Raw genomic sequence first — 15,235 nt, 5'->3', positions numbered from 1 at the left:
TTTATTAGTAAACATTTAAAAGTAGACTAAAGATCCAGGCTTAGTTGTGCATGCCTTTAGTCCCAGAATTCAGGAGACAGGCAGGATAATATCTGAATGAACAGCCAATCTAGACTACATAGTGAGTTCAGGCCTAACTTAGACTACATAGTATACTGGCAGCCATTGTTTTCTCAGTGGTCTGTAGTTCACTGTGTAGTCTAGAACGGCCTTGAACTGGAAGCAGTCCTCTTGCTTCAGCCTCTGAAATGGTGGGATCACAGGTATGTACCACCACACTCAGCTTGACTGATGCATGTTCTCAGTGGGTCTTTTTGAAGATTTATTTACTAAAAGATTTGAAATCATATGTCTGTTTCTACTATCTTTGTATGGCTAGCTTTTCTGTGACTGCTTTATGTAATTAATATGCAGCCATCCAGGTGTGGTAGCACAAACCTGTAATCCCAGCACTCTGAAAGATTGAAACAGGAGTATCACAAGTTAGAGGCAGCCTGAGCAAATTACCAATTTACCGAGACCCTGTCTTGAAATAAAAAAAAAAAAAAAAGCTGATTAGCTGCCGCGCCTGGCCATAGGTCTGCAGAGGAGGAGCTGGGCAGATCTGGGGTGCCCTCACCGGCCTCTCTGCGTGTCTGGAGGACTCTGGATATCTGCGCCCAGACTGCTGGAGTTCCCCCAGGCTTCCAGGTGCAGTGAAGGAGAGAGGTGGGTTTGAGGCTTCCACATCAGCCTCCCCATTCCGGCTTCACTTGGAGACCTGCTGAGCTCCCGATAGGTGGGCTGGCCCACACTACCAGCCTAGCCCAGCCTGTTTAGCTGCCGCGCCTGGCCATAGGTCTGTAGAGGAGGAGCTGGGCAGATCTGGGGTGCCCTCACCGGCCTCTCTGCGTGTCTGGAGGACTCTGGATATCTGCGCCCAGACTGCTGGAGTTCCCCCAGGCTTCCAGGTGCAGTGAAGGAGAGAGGTGGGTTTGAGGCTTCCACATCAGCCTCCCCATTCCGGTTACACTTGGAGAATTGCTGAGCTACCGACGGGTGGGCGGGCCCACGCTATCAGCCTAGCCCAGCCTGTTTAGCTGCCGCGCCTGGCCATTGGACTGCAGAGGAGGAGCTGGGCAGATTTGGGGTGCCTGCATTGGCCTCTCCATGTGTCTGGAGGACTGTGGATATCTCTGCAACCAGGGAGGGTCCACAGGTTCCTGAAGCGCTGCGGCCTGTGGTGAGTACCCTAACCCGGCTGCGATTGAAGAACTGTGGAGCTTCCAAGGGGCAGGTGGGCGCACAGTGTCCCTGAGGCCCAGCTTGTCTGGAACTGCGGAGTTCTGAGCAGGCAGAGGAGGGCCACTGGTTCTGTAGGCCCAATGGCTTGGGGTAGCGCGGCGCCAGAGTCTCAGTAGCTCCAAACATAGAAGGGGATTTTCAACAGATCCTGAGGAAGCTTTCAAATAACACTTGAAACACAGAAATATAGAAAAATGACAAAACGAAAGACCAAATTACAACCTCAAACCTCCATCCCATCTCAAGAAACCCTAGGAGCGATGTATATAGAAGAAAATATATCCCATCCACCTCATATATCGGACACAATAGCCACTGAAATTGACAAGCAACTCCAGGAAGCTTTAAAGAAATTCAAACTTGAAATAATCTCCCAGATAAAAGAAGAAATGATAAAAGAAATGAAAGAGATTCTAAATATATCTAAAGAAAACACAGATAAAAAATTGGAGGAACTAAACAAAAAGATAGAATCCCTAGACGAGCAATATAAGAAACAAACAGAATACATAATGCAGATGCACAGAGATATACAGGAAATAAAAAACTCCACTGAAAGTTGTAAAAACCGCCTTAATGAAAGTGAAGATAGAATTTCAGACCTTGAAGACAGGATTGCAGCTAGTGAACAGGAAAGGAAAGATCTTTTGAAAATAACAAGGAATCAGGAAACAACAATTCAACAACTGCAAGACGATGCAAAGAAGAATAACATAAGAATGATAGGGATTAATGAAAGAGAGGGAGACAACATGAAGGATGTCAGGAGGATATTTAGAGAAGTAATAGCTGAAAATTTCCCAAGCATGAGATCAGAAACTGACATCAGGATCAGTGAAGCATATAGAACTCCAAACAGTCATAACCAAAATAAAACTACACCCAGACATATAATAATCACCATCCCAGAAATCCAACACAAGAATAGATTATTAAAAGCTGTCAGAGAGAAAAGACAGATCACTTATAAAGGAAAACCTATCAGAATCACAGCAGACTTCTCAGCACAAACGATAAAGTCAAGAAGAGCATGGAGTGAAGTATTCCAGATCCTAAAGCAAAATGATTTCCAACCAAGACTGATATATCCTGCAAAACTATCATTCAAAATAGATGGTGCAATACGATACTTCCATGACAAAGAACAGCTGAAGAACTTCATGAACACCAAACCAACCCTGCAAAAAATATTGAAAGACAGTTTAGATACACAAAGGAAAAAAGCACTAAGCAAAGCAAATAATTAAACAGAACAGAAAGATAAAGATGCAACAGCAGAGAGATAACATTCCTACAATTAACCAGCATTTAACAGTAATAACCATTAATGTAAATGGTCTCAATGCACCAATCAAAAGAAACAGACTAGCAGAATGGATCAAGAAACAAAATCCAACCATATGCTGTTTACAGGAAACCCATCTAACCCAGAAAGATACTCACAGACTGAAAGTCAAAGGATGGAAAACAATTCTTCATGCAGCAGGAATCCAAAAAAAGGCAGGAGTAGCCATTCTGTTTGCAGACAACGTGAACTTTAAACCAACAATGACCATAAAGGACAAAGAAGGTCACTACATACTCGTAAGGGGAAAACTCCAAGAGGAAGAGATAACTATCTTAAATATATACGCACCAAACTCCAGAGCACCCAGTTATATAAAACAATTATTAACAGAAATGAAAACTCAAATTATCAGTAACACAATTGTAACGGGAGACCTTAATACACCACTGACACCAAGGGACAGATCAACCAGACAGAAAATGAGCAAAGAAATAACAGAACTGAATCACACCTGTGAACAAATGGGTTTGATAGACATATACAGAATGTTCCACCCAACAACATCAGAATACACATTCTTCTCAGCAGTACATGGATCATTTTCTAAAATAGACCATATATTAGCTCACAGAACATATTTAAGCAAATGCAAAAGAGTTGAAATCATCCCTTGCATATTATCGGATCATAGCACTCTGAAATTAGAAATTAATGACAAAGGATACTGCAAAAATTCCGCAAACACATGGAAACTAAATAACACACTCTTGAGTAATCAGTGGGTCACAGAAGAAATTAAAGAAGAAATTAAACAATACCTAAAAGAAAATGAAAATGCAGATACAACTTACCGGAATCTGTGGGATGCAATGAAAGCCATTCTGAGAGGAAAATTTATTGCACTGAGTTCCCACATCAGGAAAACAGAACGAATACAAATAAATAACTTGATGCTACACCTCAAACAGCTAGAAAAAGAAGACCAAGTCAAGCCCAAAGCCAAAAGAAGAGAGGAAATTATAAAAATCAGAGCAGAAATCAATGCAATAGAGACTAAGAAAACAATCCAAAGAATCAATGAATCAAAGAGTTGGTTCTTTGAAAGAATAAATAAAATTGATAAGCCCCTAGCCAACCTTATTAAAAAAAGGAAAGAAAAAGCTCAAATTCATGCAATAAGAAATGAAAAAGGAGAAATCACTACAGACCTAATAGAAAAACAGAGGATCATCAACACCTATTTCGAAAACCTCTACTCTCAAAAGTTTGATAACACAGAAGAAATAGACAGATTCTTAGAAGCATATGAAGTACCAAAGCTAGATCAAGAGGATATAAAACTGTTGAATAACCCAATCTCTGCTAATGAAATTGAAAATGTAATTGGGTCCTTGCCCACCAAGAAGAGCCCAGGCCCAGATGGATTCACTGCAGAATTCTACAGGAAATATAAAGAAGACCTAATGCCGACACTCCTCAAACTATTCAATGAAATTGAAAGGGAAGCAATCCTTCCTAAGTCATTCCTGGAAGCAAATATTACTCTAGTACCAAAACCTGAGAAAGACCCAACTATAAAAGAGAACTATAGACCGATCTCCCTAATGAACACAGATGCAAAAATCCTCAATAAAATATTGGCAAATAGGATCCAGCAAATCATCAAGAAGATTATACACCATGACCAAGTGGGATTCATCCCAGGAATGCAAGGATGGTTCAACATACGCAAATCAATAAATGTAATCCACCATATCAATAAAGCCAAAAATAAGAATCACATGATCATTTCTATAGATGCAGAAAAAGCCTTCGATAAGGTCCAACACTTATTCATGATAAGAACTTTACAGAAAATTGGAATAAATGGTCTTTACCTCAATATAATAAAGGCCATTTATGACAAACCAACAGCCAGCATCATACTAAGTGGCCAAAAATTGAAAGCCTTTACTTTAAAATCGGGTACAAGACAAGGATGTCCTTTATCGCCACTCCTATTTAATATAGTACTGGAAGTACTAGCCAGAGCAATTAGGCAAGAAAGAGAAATAAAAGGGGTAAAGATAGGAAAAGAAGAAGTTAAGTTATCACTGTTTGCAGATGACATGATACTCTACATAGAAGACCCCCTAAACTCCATTGAAAGACTCTTAGATACAATAAATAAATTCAGTAATGTGGCTGGATACAAAATCAATACTCAGAAATCAATAGCATTCCTATACACGAACAACAAAATTACAGAGAGGGAAATAAGAGAAACTGGACTATTCACATTAGCAAGCAAAAAAAAATGAAATATTTAGGAATTACTCTTACGAAAGAAGTGAAAGACTTGTACAGTGAAAATTATAATACACTGAAAAAGGAAATTGAAGATGATCTCAGAAAATGGAAAGACATCCCTTGCTCATGGATAGGAAGAACAAACATTGTGAAAATGGCCATTCTCCCAAAACTGTTATACAGATTCAATGCAATCCCAATAGAAATACCATCAACATACCTTATAGATCTAGAGAAATCACTCCTAAATTTCATCTGGAACCAGAAGAGACCTAGAATCGCAAAGGCAATTCTAAGCAGCAAAGACAAAGCAGGAGGCATCACAATCCCTGACTTGAAGTTATACTACAAAGCAACAGTAGTAAAATCAACATGGTATTGGAATCAAAACAGAGCCGAAGATCAGTGGAATAGATTAGAAGATACAACCACAACTACGAACACACTCAACCACCTTATTTTTGATAAAGGAGCCAAGCAAGTTCACTGGAAGAACGACAGTCTCTTTAATAAATGGTGCTGGAAAAACTGGCTCTCCATTTGCCGAAAACTAAAGCTAGACCCATGTCTATCACCATGTACTAAATTAAAATCTAAATGGGTCAAAGATCTGAATATTAAAACAGAAACACTAAATCTATTGGAAGACAAATTAGGTAGAAACCTTGGAGACATAGGAGTAGGTAAAGAATTCATGAACAGGACTCAAACCGCACGGGAAATACTTCCCAGAATCAATAACTGGGACCACTTCTTATTAAAAAGTTTCTGCATGTCAAAAGAAATCTCCAGCATAGTGAAAAGAAAACCCACAAACTGGGAAAAGATTTTAGTGAACTCTCTCTCAGACAAGGGACTCTTGTCTAAAACATATAAAGAATTAAAGAAACTCAGACCTCCAAAATTCAAAGATCCAATCCAAAAATGGGCATCTGAGATGAATACGCAATTCTCAGATGAAGAAATGCAAATGGCAAATAAATACATGAAAAAATGCTCATCATCATTGGTCATTAGAGAAATGCAAATTAAAACCACACTGAGATACCATCTCACTCCTGAAAGAATGGCCAGGATCAAGAAAACCGACAACAAATGCTGGAGAAGCTGTGGGGAAAAAGGAACTCTCCTGCACTGCTGGTGGGAGTGTAGACTGGTACAGCCTTTGTGGAGATCTGTCTGGAGATTTCTCAAAAAGTTGGGACTGGAAATCCCATTTATTCCAGCTATTCCACTTCTAGGCATATTCCCAGAAGAACTGAAAGCATCATACCACAGTGATATATGTGCACCTATGTTTATAGCAGCACAATTTGTAATCGCCAGATCTTGGAAACAACCCAAGTGTCCATCAACTGAGGAATGGATAAAAAAGTTGTGGTATTTCTATACAATGGAGTATTATTCAGCTATAAAGAAGGATCACATTGAGATATTTATCAATAAATGGGCGCAGCTTGAGACCATACTCATTAGTGAAATAAATCAATCTCGCATGTGTGAATACCGAATAGTTTCCCTAATGTAAATAATGATTCAAATATATAAAAATATGTGGTAATCATGATTCCCCATTAGGTGGCCTTGAAGCCTTATAAAGTTTTCACTCATTAATTAGAAAGGCTTTATTCTGGGCTTCTTGATATGAAAATATTTGAAGCTAGAGTATATGAAGTTTTATCCAAATATTTCAAGGAAAAAGACACTATGGTAACTACTATTAAGTCAGGTTATAAGGTGGTGAAGTACTAGGTTGTTGAAACAGTCATGCTGTGACCTCTATTGTTATATTGTTATGTCCTGTTTTATCTCAATCTCCCCCTTATTGTTTCAAAAAAAATTATTTAGTCATTTCTTATGTTTGTCTTAATTAAAGAAAAAATTCAAAAAAAATAGGATATATAAATAGTAACTCTTTTTGATTTCCTATTAACTTGTTTTGAAGTCCTGTAGTACTCCCACGATCTTGTTTTGACTGATTAGACTCTGTTCCATTCTATATGATATAAGATACCCATTCTGGTTTGACTATTGTCTTCTTTGGAAGTCCTGTAATGTTTACAATGCCTAAGTTGTATTGATCTTGTTCTCTACTGTTTTGTCCAACTTTATGATATCTGGTGAGATAGACAATTCTTTTTAAGGAAACAGGGGACAACGTTGATAACCATTGTTGATAAACTTGTACTCTGTTCTACACCATGTGCTATGTCTATCCTTGGTATTGACTGACAGCTTTGTTTTGCCATATTTGACTGTATTCTTCCCCCCCCCCCAAGAAAGTAATGAGCACTAAGGAGTAGTAAAATCCAGGATGTGTGGGTTTTGTTGTAAAAAAGAGAGGGAAAAAAAAAAAAAGAAAAAGAGCTCTAACGGATATAACAGCAAGTGTGTTTGGGGTGTTAAATAGCTGACTATATCAATGTTTTTGGAACATTGAACACAGCTGTTTGCGGACTCCCTGTTTGAATGTCCACCTTGTGTTCTTTGATACTGTGATTTGAGGAACTATTTTCAAGAAGATAGTGTGTAATCTACTAGCAGGTGATTTCTTACTGTTATGTTTTTTTGTTTTGTTTTGTTTTGTTTTGTTTTGTTTGTAGTTCTGTATTGCGTGTACCCTTACGCCGCTTTGGTTTGTTTTGTGTTTTTCTCTTTTTCCTCTTAAATAAAAAAAAAAAAAGTGGTAAGGTGGCCTAAGAATGTAATGTACCTCAGTGTGAAGGGCCTGGGTTCAAGTCTCAGTATAGAACATAAAATACATCACTTGTTTTTGAAATTTTACATTTCTTAAAATAACCATATTTAATGTTTCTTAAATGTAAGACAACTCAAATCTTTATTAGTAAACATTTAAAAGTAGACTAAAGATCCAGGCTTAGTTGTGCATGCCTTTAGTCCCAGAATTCAGGAGACAGGCAGGATAATCTCTGAATGAACAGCCAATCTAGACTACATAGTGAGTTCAGGCCTAACTTGGACTACATAGTGAGACCGTGTCTAAAAGAAAAAAAATAAAACCCAAAGCTGTCATTCACATCTGAGCATAGTAGCGTGTAATGAAAATATTTGTATTTCAGAATATATTCAGGCCATCTCTGTCTACTACCCTGGTGAGTAGACTTTAATTTTTAAATGTAATTTTTACAGGAATGCGTAGCATCTTTTCCTTATTTAACAAATGTATTTCTTAGCTGAATAAAAGACATACTTCATAATTTTAAAGCAGTAATTTGGCAAGTATGAAGGAGTCAAACAACCTGTTTTGTGGAAATTTACCTCCTTCCAGTGAGAGTGCTCTGAGGGTAGTAATATGGAAACTTTCTGGGAAATAAAGTTAGTAGGACCTGAAGACCTAGTCACCTATGTAAGATGACTCAAATCTTTATTAATAAACCTTTAAAAGTTGACTAAAGACCCTGTGAGGTAGAGCTTTGTATTCAGCCACTGACTAAAATTAGCCCGTGTGATGTGAACATTGAAAGACAGATACTCAGCATATTTACAACTGTCAAATATATTTATATTTGATATGTTCACAAAGAATAAAAACCTTAGTTGAGAACAGGGAAAATTATATTTATATGTGGCCAATTAGGAATGCTATCTGGGAAAACACCAATTCAAGCAATCTTAAAAATGTGCTTTGAGGTTTTACGAAATGGAAGCTGCGTTTGCTTTTAACTGCAAAAGAATTGGAAATTAGATCACTTATGTGTGGGAATTATGATCAGTATTGATAAAAGTTTAGCTCTCTGTAAGAAAGGGAAAGAGTGTGGTCTGAATTTCTGGTAGTTTGGGAGGAGCCTATTGTGCAAAAATCAGCAGAGATTAACAGTGTTTCAGAGATCAACTTTCATCTGGGAGTGGAGTTACCTGTTACCCAGCTAGGATCTGATAATAATGGCATGCCTCCACCTCCTCCATCCATCTCCTTTGTAATCATCATACTGGGAAGTGAACTGAAGGTTTTTGTACTAAACTCGTGCCCCTGCCCTTTGTTTTAAATTTTGAGACAACATCTTGCTATTTATTGTTCAGTAGCCCAGGCTGGGCTTAAAGCTGTAATCCTCCTGCCTCAGCCTTCCAGGGTGTTGGTGTTGCCATGGGTAGTGGGGTCCTAGATGGATTTCTAAGTTCTTGTACACAATGAACAAATTGGAAAAGGTACTTGACAGTAAGGAAAATGTAGCAAAGTTTTTAGGCTATGTTTACAGTAAGCAGGCTTCTACCAATGGAAAGGAAAATGGTAGGTGTGCTGAAAACATGGGTTTGAGAATTTAAAATGTCGCATTGGATCTAGGATGCGTCCCAATGACTCTTCCAGAGTGTAATTGACAATGTGATTGACAGGGTGCTGAGTCATGTCAGGTGTATCTATTGAGCAAATTCTCCATAATTCAACTGTTATAATTAGACATATGAAATACAATCCATATGCTGAATTTTCAGTGAGCTTCAAGTGAAGAAAGGTTACTTACTATAAGTCAGTGATGGTGAACCTATGGCATGTGCGCTGCCACAGGCATACATGCCACTGCTGGCATGCAGAGCCCTGTCAGCACATGAGCCAACAGCTTGCTGAACTCAGATTACAGGTGTTTTTTGTAAACTAAAACCTCAGAGTTAATATGCAGTGCAGACCCTTTGTGATAAATAAGTAGGTTTTGGGTTACAATTTGAGCAATGGATCTCTGATAGGTTTGCCATCACTGCTATAGGTTATGCTGGAGAAGCCAGGCCAGAGGTCTTTGTTTTTCTTTTCTCTGCCTCATGGTAGTAAACAAAGGTCAGGGTATTGGCCCTAAAGTGTTGTCCAGGTTCAATGACTGGAGATGAGTGATATCACAGTCCCAATTATACTATCCATATTATTCTTCTAAGAGACCCAGTTTCTGAAAATCTTTAAAGCTGCTAAAGGTGGAATCTTCTTCTATAGCTGCTCCCTGCTGAATAGGGTCTCTATGCAGAGACCATGTAACTCCTGGCCTGCCTGATCTATGAGGCTAAGGGAGCCATACTTGTCCTTTGAGGATTTGTTGATGAACTATAGATATGAAGGTGGGTTTTGGTCCTTTGCTTGTATCATCTGTAGTGTAACAGCTGTTAAATGATAAGAAACAAAGTTGACCTGATTAAGTATGCACAGTTCAAATAAGATTATGAGAAGCATTAATAAAGGTCTTGTCAAAGGAAATCCCAGTGGCTAAAGGAACTGGAAGGGATTGGGTATTGGATACTACATGGATCATGGATCTCTGGGGCCAGATAAACAAGGATATATATTTCTGTCCAGTTTGCTGGAAGGCATAAGTAGGAATTAGTGCTACACAGGAAGAAAAGTCCCTGAGTTTCAAGACAGAAATTATTTTCAATATAAAATGTATTTTCCTTGATTGTTTTCATTTTCCCAGACAGATACAATCCCTGCCAATATAGCTCTAGTCACAGGCTAAAAGGACCTATGAGAAATACCAGGAGTAGCTTCTGGCAGTTTTATTTTTCCACTGTGTAAAATTTCTTTTGGTATTTACTGACACTCATTCAGCTGAGTTTTATTTACAGCAATGGCAAATAGTCAGTGATTGTGGGCGGAGAGTACTCTTCCCCTGGGAATATAGAGGGTCTCTGTTGGCAATAACTTTAAATCCTATTTCCCCAGCTTTGTGTGTCCAGGGACTGGGACTGCTTCTGTGAGAACCACACCAGATTTTTTAAAGGATGCAGCTTGGTTCACCTGGATACTAGCATGATTCAATGAAGGCTTTATTGTTAGCATTTGCTTGCAAAGGAAATCTTCTAATGTGCCCAAATCTTGACTGTGGCCCCAGCCTTGAGTTCTCTTTATACAAAGGAATTCCTAGAATTTAAGTAATGTGTGAATGGATATTGAGCCCCAAATGGATGGTTTTAAGCAAGAAACTTGAAGAAAATTACCCTGATAATATCTGAGGGAGGGTATCAGCCCTTCCCCATTGAGGCTACCCTGGTCATTTCACTGACCTGAAAAATAATACAGGTTATTTAAGGACATTAACTGAAAAGGAAACCCCCTTGATATTTCGGGTGGTAGGTCATCTTTCCAATAGCCCAGAGTTGAGCTGGGGTGGGCACAGGAGTATATTGGCTGGAGAATGGGGAAAGATACAGGCTGCAGTGTCTCAGCTAAGCTGGAGTCAGGAGAATTTAGTAAGAGAAGATTTACAGTTCTGTGTAGATATGCCTGCCTTTTCCTGTGAGTCAGTGCCATTCTGGACTGCAAAGGAGAAAAACAAGAAGCTCAACAAGAACCCAAGCCCTCCCTGACAGTTGGTATAGGGCATGGGCTACTGGGGGGAGAACCAGATGCCATTTCCCTTTTCCTTCAGTCTTCTCTACCAGTTTCCCCAAGTTGGGAGGGTCCAACTTTGTCCTCCAACCTTGCTTGTAGTCTCCTTCTCTTTTTCCACTTCTCTGTTTTCTCCTTAATCCATTTTAAATTTCAACCCCAAAGGCAAAATTGACATATAATGGACTTACATATTGCACATAATTATCTGGTTTGTTTTACATTTTGTTATATAATCACAAATCTAGTTCATACAACTAAAAATTGCAAATTAAGGATTAGCACAGTTTGTTGTTTTATAGGCTGTGTTTGATGCTCTTGGTACTGCTACAGGCAAAATTGACACAGTTGTTCTAAACAGCTGTTGGCCCTGATAGTCCATGACTGAGATTAACTGAGGGTCACAGAAAATATTGTGCCACCGTGCCAAAGAACCAGCGACTAGGCCAAAGAAGCAAAAACTTCTCATCTCCAACAAATTGAAGAGACAAGATCTTCCAACAGACTCAAAACCCAAAAATCAGTTAGCTATACCTGGAAGATACCTCAGAGAAGTAATCATCATGTAAGGGTCCTAAATACCACCAATAAAGAAACCCACCATAAGCAACTTACAAGCATCACCCCAAGAATTAAACTAAAGAAGAAAATAAATGAGAAGACACTTCAAACAAGATACAATGTCAGATACCCAGTTCACCAAAGGTAAACCCAGGGGCAGTGAGGTGGGACAATCCAAAAGCTCCTTACCAGGTCTCTCTAAAGTGATAACAACAAAGCAACTGAATGAGGCTCTAGAAAAATTGAAATCAGAAATAATCTCTCAAATAACTACAAAGATTAGCAACACCATTCTTAGTAATGTAGAGTAGACATAGACAAAACCAAATAGACAAGCTTAAGCAAATTATGGTAGCACAGCATAGGAAACAAATGGAATCCATAAAGCAGATTCAAGCAGATATCCAGGAGAACAAATAATCCATTGAAAGTATTTGAAGCAGATAAGGCCAATGTGAGGACAGGATCTCAGATATTGAATACAGGCTTGTAGGTAGCAACCAGGAAAAGAAAGATTTCTCAAAATTAGCAAGGGATCAAGAGAAATCAATCCAGCAGCTGCTAGATGAGAAGAATAAGATTAATTGGAGTCAATGAAAAAGCGGGAGAAACCACAAGTGACATTAAAAATATGTTCACAGACATCATGACAGAAAACTTTCCTGGTAGAGAAAAAGAATTGAAATATAAATAAGTGATGAATATAGAACTCCAATTAGGAATATCAAAAAAAATCTACATCCAGGCATATTATAGTCAAGATTCCAGAAATTCAACACAAGAGTAGAATCTTAAAATCTGTTAGGGAAAAGAAAAAAATCACCTATAAAGGAAAGCCCATCAGAATCACAGAAGCATGAACTCATAAGTGTAGTACTTCACTTGGAGTGAAGTACTACAAGTTCTAAAGGAAAACAACTTTCAACCCAGATTGATGTATCCTACAAAACTGTCTTTCAAAATTGATGGAAAAATAAGATACTTCCACAACAAAGAACATTTGAGGAAATTTATGACCACCAAACCAGCACTCCAAAATGTTCTAAAGGACATTCTAGAAAGAGGTAATCTAGAAAGGACTATGGCTCCATGAACCCCAACAGAAGGAATCCACCAGGAAAGACAAATAATTAGAGGGAAGGAAAAAAATAAGGGGAGCCACAACAGGAAAATAACATGACAAGGATAAGTCAATACATATCAGTTTTAACTATCAATGTTAATGGTCTCAATTCACCATTCAAGACACCCAGACTGGCAGAATGGATCAAAAAGCAAGATCCAACAATATGCTACATGCAAAAAACACATTTACTTCAAAAAGAAATTCATAGACTGAAAGTCAAAGGATGGAAAACAATACTCCATGCAACAAGAATCCAGAAAAAAATAGGGATAGCTATTATACTTGCAGGCAAAGTGAATTTTAAGCCAAGACTTGTTAAGAGAAAGGTCACTACATCCTTGGAAAGGGAATAATCAAAGAGGAAGACATAACAATAATAAATATATATGCAACACATACCAGTGCACCAAACTATATAAAACAAGTACTAATGGACATGAAAAATCAAATAAGCCCTAGCACAACTGTATTGGGAGACCTCAATACCCCACTGTCACAAAAGATCCACTGGACAAAAAATCAATAATGAAATATTAGACTAAATCAAACTGTTGAACAAACAGACTTAGTAGATGTCTATAGAGTGTTCTACTCCACAACACATTCTTCTCAGCTGTACACAGGACATTCTCCAAAACAGACCATATACTGGCTCATAGAACATGTTTACATGTAAATGTAAAGGAATTTAAATTATCCCATGCATGCTATCACAGTGCAATTAAATTGGAAATCCATGCCAAAGGAAACCACAAGAAAATACATGGAAATTAAATAGCACCCTACTGAACAAACTAATGGGTCACAGATTAAATTAAAGAAGAAATTAGACAGTTTTTACAGTTGAATGATAACAACAATATAACATGCCAGAACTTGTGAGACACAGTGAAAACAGTCTTAAGAAGGCAGGTTAAGGACCAGAGATTATTTTAGTGGCACAAGTGCCTGCCTGACAAGTACAACATTTTGAGTTCAATCCCTGGTACCAAAAAAGAAAAGAAAAGAAAAGAAAAAACTAAGAGGGAAATTTATACCAGTAAATACCCATATCAGGAAAACAGAGCAAGCACATATAAACAACCTTATGTTGAACCTCACATTTCTAGAAGAAGAAGAACAGGCTAAACCAAAAGCTTGTATAAGGGAAGAAATGATAAAATTCAAAGCAAAAATTAATGTACTGGAGACTAAAAAACAATACAAAGAATCAATGAATCGAAGTGTTGGTTCTTTTGAAAGAGTAAATAAAATTGATAATTCCTTGACCAACCTTATCAAAAAAAGGAGAGACTCAAATCCACTCAATTAGGAATGCAACAGGTGAAATAACAACAGACCCTATAGAAATCCAGAAAATCGTCTATACTACTTTGAAAACTTGTACTCAAATAAAAGGGAAAATACAGAAGAAATGGACAGATTCCTAGATACATATGAATTACCAAAGCTCAATCAAGAAGATATGAAACTCTTAATTAACCCAATATTAATAAATGAAATTGAAGATGTAATTTAAAAACCTATCAACAAAGAAAAGCCCAGAATTCACTGCTGAATTCTACAGGAAATTTTAGTGAAGATCTAATACCACTACTTCTCAAACTCTTCAATGAAATTAAAATGGAAGCAATACTCCCAAAATCATTCCTGGAAATAAGTATTTCTCTGATTCCAAAATCAAAGAAGGACCCAACTATGAAAGAATTACAGGTCAATTTCGCTAATGAACACTAATGCAAAAATCATCAATAAATACTGGCAAACAACAGTGATAAAATCAGACGATACTGGCAAAGAAATAAACCTGAGAATCAATGGAACAGATTAGAATATGCAAGACAACTACAAAGACACTCATCCACCTGATATTTGACAAAAGGGCTAAACATGTTCACAGGAAGAATAGCCTCTTTAATAAATGGTGTTGGAAAAATTGGCTTCCACATGCCGAAGACTGAAACTAGACACATGCATATCAGCATGCACAAAACTAAAGTCTGTATGGATCAAAGATCTTTAGATTAAACTAACATTAAAACAGAAACACTAAATCTACTGGAAGACAAGGTAGGTAGAAGTCTTGGAAACATAGGAGTAGGCAGAGAATTCATGAACAAAATGCAAACTGCATGGGAAACACAACTGGGATTTCATATTATTGAAAAGTTTCTGCACTTCAAAAGAAATCACCAACAAAGTGAAAAGAAAACCCACAGAATGAGAAAGAGTTATAGCCAACAATCCCTCAGAAAAGGACTTATAACCAGAACATACAAAGAACTGAAAAACATCAAGCCCCCACAAATTCAAAGGCCCTCTCCAAAAATAGGCATCTGAGATGAACACACAGTTCTCA

At 37.8% G+C, this 15,235-nt stretch overlaps 1 protein-coding gene across 7 annotated transcripts in view; it reads left to right on the top strand.

The window, feature by feature from the left end:
* Positions 1–15,235, top strand: part of Art3 (ADP-ribosyltransferase 3 (inactive)) — a 145,589-nt gene that overhangs the window by 110,422 nt on the left and 19,932 nt on the right. The gene's annotated exons all lie outside the window — the stretch shown is intronic.

Source organism: Cavia porcellus, unplaced genomic scaffold, assembly GCF_034190915.1.
Source record: "Cavia porcellus strain 051 isolate PalLab524CR breed Dunkin Hartley unplaced genomic scaffold, mCavPor4.1 scaffold_4, whole genome shotgun sequence".
NCBI lineage: Eukaryota > Metazoa > Chordata > Mammalia > Rodentia > Caviidae > Cavia > Cavia porcellus.
This window is presented reverse-complemented; position numbering and strand designations above follow the sequence as displayed.